We start from the raw sequence: 11944 nt of genomic DNA on the forward strand, positions 1-11944 counted from the left end.
CAGTAGAATAAGAATGTATAATCTTTATTATGAAAGTTTGCATTTAATTAGTTTACTGTCATTCAGTTTACTCAATTAATATTTACTAGGAATTTATGTTCTTTTATAGCTTTCAACTTCTCATTGATTGCAAGGAATCACATTGTGAAAATACGTAAACTTGGATTTTGTTTGGGATTACTTTTAGATACAACATCAAAGATCTAACATTTAAATGAAAAACTTGATAAACTGGACTTCATTTAAATAATATTATTGTGAGAAAATCATAACAAAGAATGAAAAGTTAATCTGTAATATTGGAGTTTATATATTAGAGGTATGTGTGTAAAGTAGTACTAGTCCTAATGTAAATATAAATGCTAGTGCTCAACATGAAAAAAAATGCAGATTCCAAGTAAAAAATACAATAAGGCACTGCACTATAGATTTGTAAATGGTAAATAACTAAAGGAAAGATATGTTACATCACAGAACACTTGTTAATTGAAGAATAACCACACCGCCATAGATCTATGCACAGTAAGTATATAGTGCTCAACACCCACAACCCTGAATTTATCAAATGTACTCCAAGATGCAGAGGTGCATTAATTGCTATTCGTTCCAGTAGCAATGCAAACTGGCATAGACTCTTAAAAGATAGCTTTACTTAACTTTCTCTAACTTTAAAAAAAAAAAATGTGTGTATGTATTTGTGAGCCCACATGAATGGGTAGCAAGAGTGTGCTGCCCATATATGGATGTCAAATGTCATGCTAAATTTTAGTTTTTCTTCTGTTTCTTGAGACAGGGTCTGTTACTGAACCAGGAATGTGCTTATTTGTGTAAACTGGATTGCCAGTTGAGCTATGTGGATCTTCATGTATCTGCTTCCTGGGGCACCATTCCAGGCTGTCACTACCTCACTCTGTTTTTTACAGAAATCCTGGGAATAGAATTTAGGTCTTCATACTTAAACAGTAAACACTCTACCTATTGAGTCTTCTCATCCCCTCAACTCATTATTTCTGTGAACCCTGCACTGGTCACCAAACTAAAGTCTATTTAAAAATAAAACACAATCCTCAACACACACACACACACACACACAAACACACACACATATACACACGAATAAATAATTGATTTTACTTTTTCAAAAACTGAAAATATACTAGATATATATATATATATACATACATACATATATATAACTATAACTATATATATAACTATATATGCATATATAACTAATTCCATGACAATAAACTTAATAATAAATTCAAAACAATGTTTAGTTTTCAAAATAAATTTTATAAAATCACATCAGAAAACATTTGTATCTGTGATTATTTTCATGTGACAAAGAAAATACAGAATGCCAAGCAATAAAGGGTGGTTACATGGCCATTAAGAAGATTTAATCTTTTCATATTTTTCTTATCCATCTCTTACATGGAAGGACATTAATCAGAATAATTAGCCATAGTAAATTGTCATCATTAGTTTGAGCATAGCTATCCTCTAGTTGTTCTTTGCTTAGTTTACTTAGTTTTGGCTCCTTGGTTAGTTGACTTTGTTTTGACTCTCACATGAGCCCATCGCCCAACCGGAAAATAAGAACATTGGCAATACATAGCTTATACAGAAATTGAGCTTTCCTTGGTGATTCTGTTAGACCTCCTAAGTAACACAGCACTGCAAAGCTGAGTTTATTTTTGCCAGAATGAAACATTAGGAGCAAGCGAGAATAATTCTAGATAAAGAGAGACAGCCCCTGGATAATTTGCAAACATTTCGGATACTCTTCTTATTCTAATAGTTAATTTACATTCTGGGTAGGTGCACAGAGATTCCTGGGGAATTTTGTTTAAGAACAATGGTCTGCGGTTGCAGCCCATGACTTCCATCTGCCTCTCATCTCACAATAGAAAAGGCAGAACAATTACTTGCGCAGTGCTTAGTGGTTTCAAGATCATGGGAAGAATGCAGTGAGCGTCTCTGAATAATTTCCTCTTTGATGCGGCAGGTTGAGAATATACGCCTTTTAAAATCTTCTCTGCATAAAGTTCTTTGCCATTGGAATGATGTTGGTGCACAATATCCAGCAGGTGAAGTTTCCAAACCTTGGTTACAGGTTTTTTTAGCCCCTGTCAAAACCTCTTATTTTCTTTAATTGTGCTCCTTGTTGTAGAGTCACAGTGACTTCTTGTCATGTCTTTCTGTCAGAGTCCCAGAAAAATGAGTTTCTGTTGGTGATCCAACTTCCCACATTAGAAAGTTTCACTTTAATTACTCCTGTAATTTGAAAATGTGGGCACTTTAGAAATGCTGTGTAATGAAGGAAAATAACCCCCCACACTGGCTGAAGAGATACTGGTAAACAGAAGTCACGCCATCTCTTCCATCTTCTGAAACCTTTGGTATTTTCTAAATTCTCAGACCACAGGGTGTCTCCTCTAATAATGGTTTGAAATAATCACTGTAATCTTATACCATAACCCCATTTCCTATGATGTACTTTCTAGCTAACTTTACAACAACTGCACTATGAGCCATGGTAGCCTGCACCTGCTGGGTCTCACAGCTAGTCCCTTTACTGGCCTCCCCAAGTACAGCCTGACTCCAGGGACCTCACAGTCATTACCACCCTGATCCCTCAGCATCGTTGTTACAGAGAAACACCTGCATCGCTCACCCTCCTGTTCCAACTTTGTTGTGTATTGTGTATTTCCTCCTAAAGAGTCCTCTCCCCGACACACTTCTACACTACCATATAACATAACTTTCTCCTTTTTTGATCTTTCACCTGGTGGGGAGAAGTGCATACAGTTGGAGTCCTGGTTTACAGTCTCTAATCAACAAGCCTGAAGCAAATATCATTGCTCTTTTCATTATTTAATGCTATAGTTTTGTTTTATATTTATACTGTAAGCATTTTACCCCATAAGGTATTTGTGTATTTCAGTGGGTTACCTGCTGGTCCATTCTTTGGGAGCAAATCAGCCCACTCTGTAAAAGACAAATGTGACAATGTGTCTGTAGCCTTTGTCCATTTAGTAGGAGGTGTCTTAAAATAGTCTGATGCTTCTCTGAGACTGTGAGGTCATTGTCCAGCACAAATTTCTGAAGCCTTTGGCACCATTATAAGAGAAGATGCCTATAAATGACTAGGCTACTGCCTGGCATGTCCTAATGTACAGTAGCATTCTGATTGACACATCTGTGGGTCATAACTCTTCTCTTAGTTTCCTAGCCTTGAGTAGAAACTTGTTAAGTGTCCCTGTGTTTGTATACATACAGAACTTATACAGATTTCTTTCATGATTTCCTTGATATCTGGTGGAATATAAACCATGTTGGTTCCTGCCTAGCTATGTCCTACCAAGAATGCAAATATTGTAAGAGAGATACCTAGGTGTCTCTTTGGCTATCAGATGATTGAGACAATGCACCCCAACATCATATTATTGAGAGAAGAAAACATGAAACCTGATGTCAGTCAGAGGGGGAGCTTGTCTACAGGAAAGAGATTTTAGGGTTCAGACAACTTATCAGACCAGTTTTTCACTAGCTAAAGGGCAAGAGGCAAGGACAGGTAAGAATGTACCTTTACAATGACAGTGCAGCTATGTGTAGTGGGTAGCCATTCCAGCTTTGATCTGGAAGTTCCAACCACCACTGAGGCTTCAGTAACTGTCATGCCCATAAGGCAGGGCCAAGGGAGGACCCTGGAGACCTGAGATCCAGATAGGCCAGTTCATTCTCTGTTCCTGGACCCTGGAATGTGGAGGTTGACAGAGCAGAGCTCCAGAGAACACCGCTGGACTGCGATACACCTTCCCCAGACCCTGCGGCCTATCTATCCCTTCATTTATAAGTTACCCACTAAATAAATCTTCCTTTTAACTACGTGGAGTGGCCTTAATAATTTCACCAATAGCTATGCATACCTCTGATCCTCTAAATCTAAAACTAATGTCATACCCTGGAAACAGAATTGAGGACAAGTTACTGGACCTCTTCTCAATATAGGCAAGTTGAGTAAATCTTCCTTTTCTTCCTTTTACTATAGCATCTGTCTTCAATTGGATTGTGGAGGACAGGTAGCTGAACCTGGCGAGTGAGTGGGACCGTAGGGCCTAAATCCTGATAATAACTGCAATAACAGCTACAGAAGGCAAACGGTTTCGATTCCAACTATTCTAGTCCAAAAGATACAAGTCTTTCAAGTTATATTTCTCCAAGATGTGTTCAACCAATATTTTGTATGATGCTGTTATGTTACTAAGATAAAAATACAAATCAATATGCAATATATGTGATTTCAATAGACTTTAATGTGACATTTATTATAAAAAAAAAAGCCCCATATATAAACATTTGGCAGTGATTCGGAGTGATGGGACTCCTTGTGCCAATTGCAGGGCTGCGGTTATGGATGGTGGCTATCTCCACAAACCCAGCATATAGAGGTGGCATCAAAAGGATAACAGTGTGTCCTCCAGAGGGAATCGTGTGACTGCCAAAAGAGAATCTGCTTTATGCTAATCTCCTTTCTCCTGTTTTATCCCTTGTGGAATCTGGATGTGTGCATCAACAGAGTTGTGCTGGCAGTGTCTCCAACAAACAGGATGAGAAACCTCTCTATCAGGCTCATAGAATAATAAAGACACTTTAAGAATGAGGCTTTACATTTTTTTAACCATGTGTATAAAGAGGTGGGTATGAGGTGCTGAGTAAACATTCCTTTCTCTTGCCAGGAAAGCTTTCAACCATTTAAAGTAAATTCTCCTTTCATGAAAATAAATTTGTCTTTAAAAATGGATATGTGCAACATTTCTCATATCATAACTAGCATTGCCTTTGAGCCCTTATTTAAAGACTGTGGATCAATATATTTTTTAAAAAAATCTGATCTTAAAACATCCTGAACATGCTAAGGTAGATTCTCAGAGTGGTAAGTTAGAGGATTAGTAAATTCACATCTTGTCTCAAATTTATTCTTCTTTTAAAATAGAAAGAATCACATGGCCATATAATGTGAAATGAACCAAATTGCTTAATGAGCCTCACAGCACAATCTTGTCTAATTCAGCTTTGCCTGTGACTTTTTATGGTGTAGATGGTATACGAAATTTTAATCTCTCCCTTACATCATCAACATCCAAGATAATGAGGTTTTGACATATCCAACAGGGAGTAAATTAAATGGAGAAACCATATACACAAATCAGATTAGATTTAGATGTTTTTCCTACTTATCATCAAAATTAAAGGTGTAATTTAATATGGATTTTTGATTAAAAACAGATGGCTCACATCTGTTCTCAAAATGGGAGAAAAACCATTCCAGTTGAAAAGTGTAAGGCATTGTGTCAATATCTGATAAAGAAGAAATGCTGAATATATTTCGATTCTGCCTCCATTAATATTCCTAAATGTCTGTTAACTAAAAAGTAGCAAAGAACAGAAGAGTATTTTTATTATTGTACAAATGGTTTTAAAGATGAGTTTTGTGAACTATTCAGCAATATATCCTCATCCAGGTCTACATGGTAAGTTCCCAGAATTGGTCTCCAAGGTCCGTGGAGAGGAAGAATTTGAGAAGATGCTAGAGCCAAGTGTGAGCACATTTTCATATATTTTGGATGGTGTGTATTTATGAGAACACTCATAATTCTAGCTCCTTGGTCTATGAGTTATTACTTGGTCTTGGAGTATTACTTCTCCTTGAGTGGGAAGAATTATGTTGGTGCTATCCAACAGAGTATGATACACGTAGTATGCCAATACATGGAGATTATTATTTGCACACAACTGCAACATTCACAATTAGGAAGATACTCTCTTCTATGTTGGTTAGAAGGAGAAAAGCTTTTACCTGAGTGCTGCTACCCTGAAAAGGAAAAAGATGGAGGACAGCCCCTGGCCACACCCCAGCAAGACACTACAGCTCCTGGGCCACAGAGTGAAAGTAGTTGAAGTCTGCCTTCAATTACAGGAGATTAGAAGTCAGTTTCTGCCTAATTAGTCCTAAAGTGAGGCGATAATCCCTGGCTGATACAATGGGAAGGTTAGAGACATTAAATCTGAGACTCCAGCTATCCAAAGCACATGTTTGACATGATAAATGGATATTAAGTTAAGCTCGGAGATTGGTGAAAAAATTATTACGAAGCACATGATGATGGATGTCATCATGCTCTGCTCTACCCTCCATCTGATAGTCATTACCATGAAAGCAAGTGAAATCTTGACAATGATGTTGTAGGAAACAGATGTGGATCCATCAAAATGGCTCAGGGTCACACAGAGATGTTCAGACCAGCCTGCTAAGGAACAGTAATGGATACTTTGTAGAAGGGTATCCTTATATAAATTCTGCAAGTACTAGTGAGAATACAAATTATTTTATCAGAGTGGTGCCTTGGAGGAAATAATCTCATTTTCTCATTGGATCACCTTGGTAATACATCAAGGATGTATGTCTTTGCTCTGTAGGGAATCTGTGTATGGAGCATCTTAGCAGGTTGCTATTTTAAGATCATTTGAGAGCTGTATCCCTAAAACAAAGATCTAACATTAGTTTTAGAGGATGCCACCTGGAAATGGAGGTAGGCATGTGGCTAAGAATACCTTCCAAGTACATGCGTAAGGGCAGATCACTAGATGAAAGACAAAAAAAAAAAGACTACGCTGATTTTTAAGGTAAATTCCCTATCAGGAAATTAGTGAATTATATAGCATAGTAATAAATTTGTTAGTTTATAGGAAATATTCTTATTATATATTTATGTACTCTTTAAATATGTTGCAAAACATCATTTATATGTAAATTTTAAAGAAATTGTAATATCTGCAAATAATTTTTTTCTGGACTCTGGTATCAATTATAAGTATACGTACTTTCCCAGATATATGTTAACACAAATTAGTTTTGTCAAGTTAATATTTAGTACACAATTTTATGAAGTCAGGAATTTTCTTTAAGGCTTTATACCATCTATATTTTTTTATATAACTTAATTGATTTCTTTAAGAACTTAGTCTAGAATTTGAAATGTGTTGTTTATTTCCTGACATTCGATTTTTATTTTCTCCAGTACAGAGAATATGTTCTAGATAATTGATTGATAAACATTCTGTTCTTGATTTAACTTCACCTCTCTCAACATATATGTATTTAATTGCTTTTCTCTGTCTGGAGGATAGTAATAAGGTAGATAATTACAATTATTACATATGATTCACACTGTTATAAAAGTTGAAAGGAAAGAAAATGATCAATAATTTTGTTAGGGAAAAGTATGAAGACTGGATATTGAAAAGTTGTAAAATGTTACAATGTTGTTTATAATGTGCTTTCAAATATATCATTCACTCACATTGGTCAAACTCAGTGATAGGAAAGGAAAGATCCTAACTTGATTTCAGGTGACAGCTATTGCATAAACTCCTGATGTAACCATCATCGTTTATATGATTTGTGACAAATTCTGCTTTGGTATTTGGCTTGCTCTCTTGTGGATATGAATCTTTTTTATTTTATTTTATTTTATTTTATTTTATTTTATTTTACAATAAAATTCAGTTCTACATAACAGCCACAGATTCCCTTGTTCTCCCCCTTCCTGCCTCCCTCCCCTTCCCTCCAGCCCACCCCCCATTCCCACCACCTCCAGATCAAGGCCACCCCTGAGGACTGAGATAGACCTGAAAGACTCAGTCCAGGCAGGTCCAGTCCCCTCCTCCCAGATTGAGCCAAGCGTCCCTGTACAAGTCCTGGGTTTCAAACAGCTATCTCATGCCGCGAGCCCAGGACCTGGTACCACTGCCTAGATGCCTCCCAAACAGATCAAGCCAATCGACTGTCTCACCTATTCAGAGGGCCTGATCCAGTTGGGGACCCCTCAGCCTTTGGTTCATAGTCCATGTGTTTCCATTCGTTTGGCTATTTGTCCCTGTGCTTTATCCAACCTTGGTTTCAACAATTCTCGCTCATATAAACCCTCCTCTTGTTCGCTAATTAGACTCTTAATGTAAGTTTTTTCAATGAGGAAAGATAATGGTTTTGAAAGAGGTAAAGGATGCTTGATCCATAGAGGATGAGAGTAAGTACCTATGATTATTAGTCTCTCGACGTTTGGTTTCATGTCTTTGTGGATTTGCTGATTTCATATGGAGCAGGGATGGTGTTTTACATCCCCACATTCTTCCCTATTATCTGTCTACTGAGGTCTGATAGCAGTTAATTAACTGACTCCCTTACCAAGTGTAGACGACAAAGAAAACCTAAGGGAAACTTGAGAGCCAAGAATGTAGATAGCCATGTATTCATGGCTCATACACAGGTTCTTCCTTATTCATCCTTCTTTCTTTCCAGAACAGATTTCTTCTGTGGATTGAAAAGTGTATCGTGTTTTACTTCACACTTTTAGTAGTAATAATGTTGTTAGTACTAGTGGACAGAATCCCATCTAATTTAGGTAGACTTCAAACTAAGGAATTACAAGAGGAGTACTCTTAACTCCTAATTCTCCTGCCCGGGTCTGAGCGTTTTAATACCAGGTGCACCACTGAATTTTATTTGTGAAGTGCCATAGATGAAACCTAGAGTTTCTGCATCCTAAACCAGTATCCTATTTACCTCTGTAACTGCCCCTTCTTCTCAAAACACTTTACTTTTTGAAACAGATGTAAAATATGCCTGTCTATACAGTTCACTTACATGTTATAATTGCAGACATAAAAACTGAACAATTGGTGCAATCTCAAAGCTAAGAACATAAAATATGAGGGGCAGTTGCTAAGATGCCCATTACAAGCTCAGTTAGAGATGTCCAGAGGAGAAGAAATAGTAGAATATAATATCTAAGACATACAGGCAGTGGTGGCACATGCCTTTAATCCCGGCACTAGGGAGGCAAAGGCAGGTGGATCTCTGTGAGTTCAAGGCCAACCTGGTCTGCAAAGCAAGTTCCATCCAGGACAGTCAAGGCTACACAGAGAAACCCTGTCTCAAAAAAAAAAAAAAAAAAAAAAAAAAGCCAGGAAGTGGTGGCCCATGCCTTTAATCCCAGTACTATGGAGGCAGAGCCAGGAGGATCTCTGTGAGTTCAAGGCCAGCCTGGTCTACAGAGCCAGATCCAGGACAGACACAAAAATGACACAGAAAACCCTGTCCTGAAAAAAAAAAAAAAAAAAAGAAAAATAAATAAATAAATAATTTTAAGACCAAATTTTACAATAATGGAAGTACCTGGTAGTGGTTCAGTCTTCATTTATATGGGAATTAATAAGTATTTCAACATCATGAGCACTTTTTATATGTATTTTTTTCTAATTTTACGTTTTATGTTTTTATTTCTATAGACATACTTTATATAAAAAAGATATATTCAAATTTTATTGTTTTTTATTTTACATCCCAGAATTTATCACTTCCTTTAATTGTTGCCTTTTCATTGCAAAGGAAAACATGACTTGGCATTAAAAAAATTAAAAAAAAAATGGTTAAAAGTTGTCATTGTCCAAAAATGAGATCTAGGAACATGCTGTTCTAGAAATAGAAGAATATATTTACATCTTTCCATAATGTCAGAAATTATAAAATAATAATAAATTCCCAAGATGGAGAAAGTTACAAGTAATAATTTGCCAGATAATTCATCCTATTTTGGCAATTTGGTCGAGGCAAATGCATATTTTTTAATTCTGATCTTAATTACTAATAGTAATATAATGTTACAGATTACATAGCATAAAGTAAATGTATATTTATATTTGTGTGTGTGTGTGTGTGTGTGTGTGTTTTCAGGTCATAGAATGATTATGAGTTAAGTATAATACAACATACGTTTAAAGAGGGTTCAAATGTGGACTGATAAATGTTATCTGCACTGATAAGAACCTAACAGAAGTACAAACTGCTTCTGGGGCTTCAGCTTGCCTAAGTACCCTGGATCACAGCCACAAAGGTTAAGGCGGCTTAACTTTCCCTTACCTGGCCCCTTCTCCTCCAGCAGTACCTGAATATGTAACTCTCTCATCCAACTTGGTTTTGCAGTAGTACTCCAAATCTCTACAGCTGACACACCTTCATTTTTAAGGCAGATTTTTCTGTCATGAGCATCTTTATGCCTGCATCTCTCCCTATCACTCTCTTGGCCTTAAATACAAACTGATCTCCACAAAGGCACCTTAGTTTTCTTCTCTTCATTTTCACACACACACAGTTATTGAATCGGAAGAATTTGGTGCAAACATAGTTTCTGCTCAGGCTGAAGTTTCCGGGTAAATAGATTCTGATTTGTTGATTCCATTATTGTTTCATTTTATACAGCTAGATCCTTGTTAGAACAGTAATTAATAAACTGGATTTACAAACAAGTTAAGTAAGGAGGCGAAGAAAAGGAAGATCACACAGTTTCTAGGTCTGTTTTGTTTTTAATCTTGCTTTCAGACCTGGCTTTCTTTTGATCAATTTAAAAATCAATTAAGAAATACAGTACATGATTAAAGTAATTTTAACTTGCTTTTAATCTATTCTCCTTTGCCAGAATGAAGTAAACGTTTATGATTGTTCAGATATTTAATATCAATTAGTAAAAGGTGTGAGAACCATCCACTACCAGCAATCCATCTTGTGCAAAATAATAAAACTGGAGTTTGTACATTAGCTATCAAATAGTAATTGTGAGAGGTTATTTTTTTCTCATGAGTTATTCTTCAAAATCTAATACACACTCAAAGATAACATTAAAATCATTTTCTAACATATTGCTGCATGTGTGCTAATGTTATAAACCAGCTAATCCCACCTGTATAGTATTTTACGATTGCTCCCACATAGCTGTAGACATTTCACTTAGGCATGGAAAACTGAAGTTCTGGATCTTGGAGAACATACAACCATGGCTTACTAAACCAGCATAATCCCTAACTAAACTTGAAATATTTGTCCTTATACCCACAGTTAAGGATAGTACTCACCCCTCTTTATGGAAACCTCTCTTTGCAAGAGCAGGAGACCACTACAGAAAATAATAACCACAAAAATGCAGTTATGGAGTTCAGTCAGAAATGTATACCTCTATAAAACAACTCCTGCGCCTAAGCTCAGGGGACATCTCAGAAGAGGGACTGAGAAATTTTAAGAGGCAGAGGATCAGGGAGTTTGCTGTGATTGTGTGATTGTGACTCCTAGGCATGTCAGGGACTACATCCAAGAAGTATTACCAACTTGTCTGCTAAAAGTTTTTTTTTTTTTTTTTCCCTCAGAGACCCTTTCTATAGGAAGATGTTACAATACGAAAGCATCTAAGGAATGAGCTTAATGACTAGAAAGAGAAAGCAAGGGAGATCTGAAGTCTGTGGGTAAAACCTTTTTGAAAATCAGGTCAAAGTTACAGAAGAATTTTCTTGGTACCTTTGTATATCACTTGGTTATTATCAGGGAAAGATTAGTTAGAGGAACAAACAACACTACACCAATCTTCCTAGATGCCTAAGTAAAGTGTTCAAATATGATTGAGAAAATATCGAACTGTCAGGGAAATATAAAATTGTAATTTTTTCAATGTCGTGGTATTTGTTTAATCTATGCATGGGAAATAGTAAATATCACAGCAAGATGAATCTCTTCTGCTTTGGCAATCATGAAAACAATCTGGCACCTCAGTGGTCTCATGATAAAAGAATTTGTACTACAGAAATATTATACACAAACAGAAGACTGTTTTTTAGTCTGTTGTTTACAGACCTGTTCTTTTATAAATTAGGCGACAGGACTGTTGTTCTCTGGAAGTATGGATCCCCTATTCTGGGATTTCACTTCCTTGTTCTCTGGAGATAGAGAGAGAATGAAGGTGAACCACTGTGAGAAGACGTCTGAGGAAAATCATTAGCAGGACAAAATCACTTATTTTGTTTTGTTGTCTTTCATTGGCAATGATGGTTA

The sequence above is a fragment of the Peromyscus leucopus genome, chromosome 12, assembly GCF_004664715.2.
Source record: "Peromyscus leucopus breed LL Stock chromosome 12, UCI_PerLeu_2.1, whole genome shotgun sequence".
NCBI classification, from domain to species: domain Eukaryota; kingdom Metazoa; phylum Chordata; class Mammalia; order Rodentia; family Cricetidae; genus Peromyscus; species Peromyscus leucopus.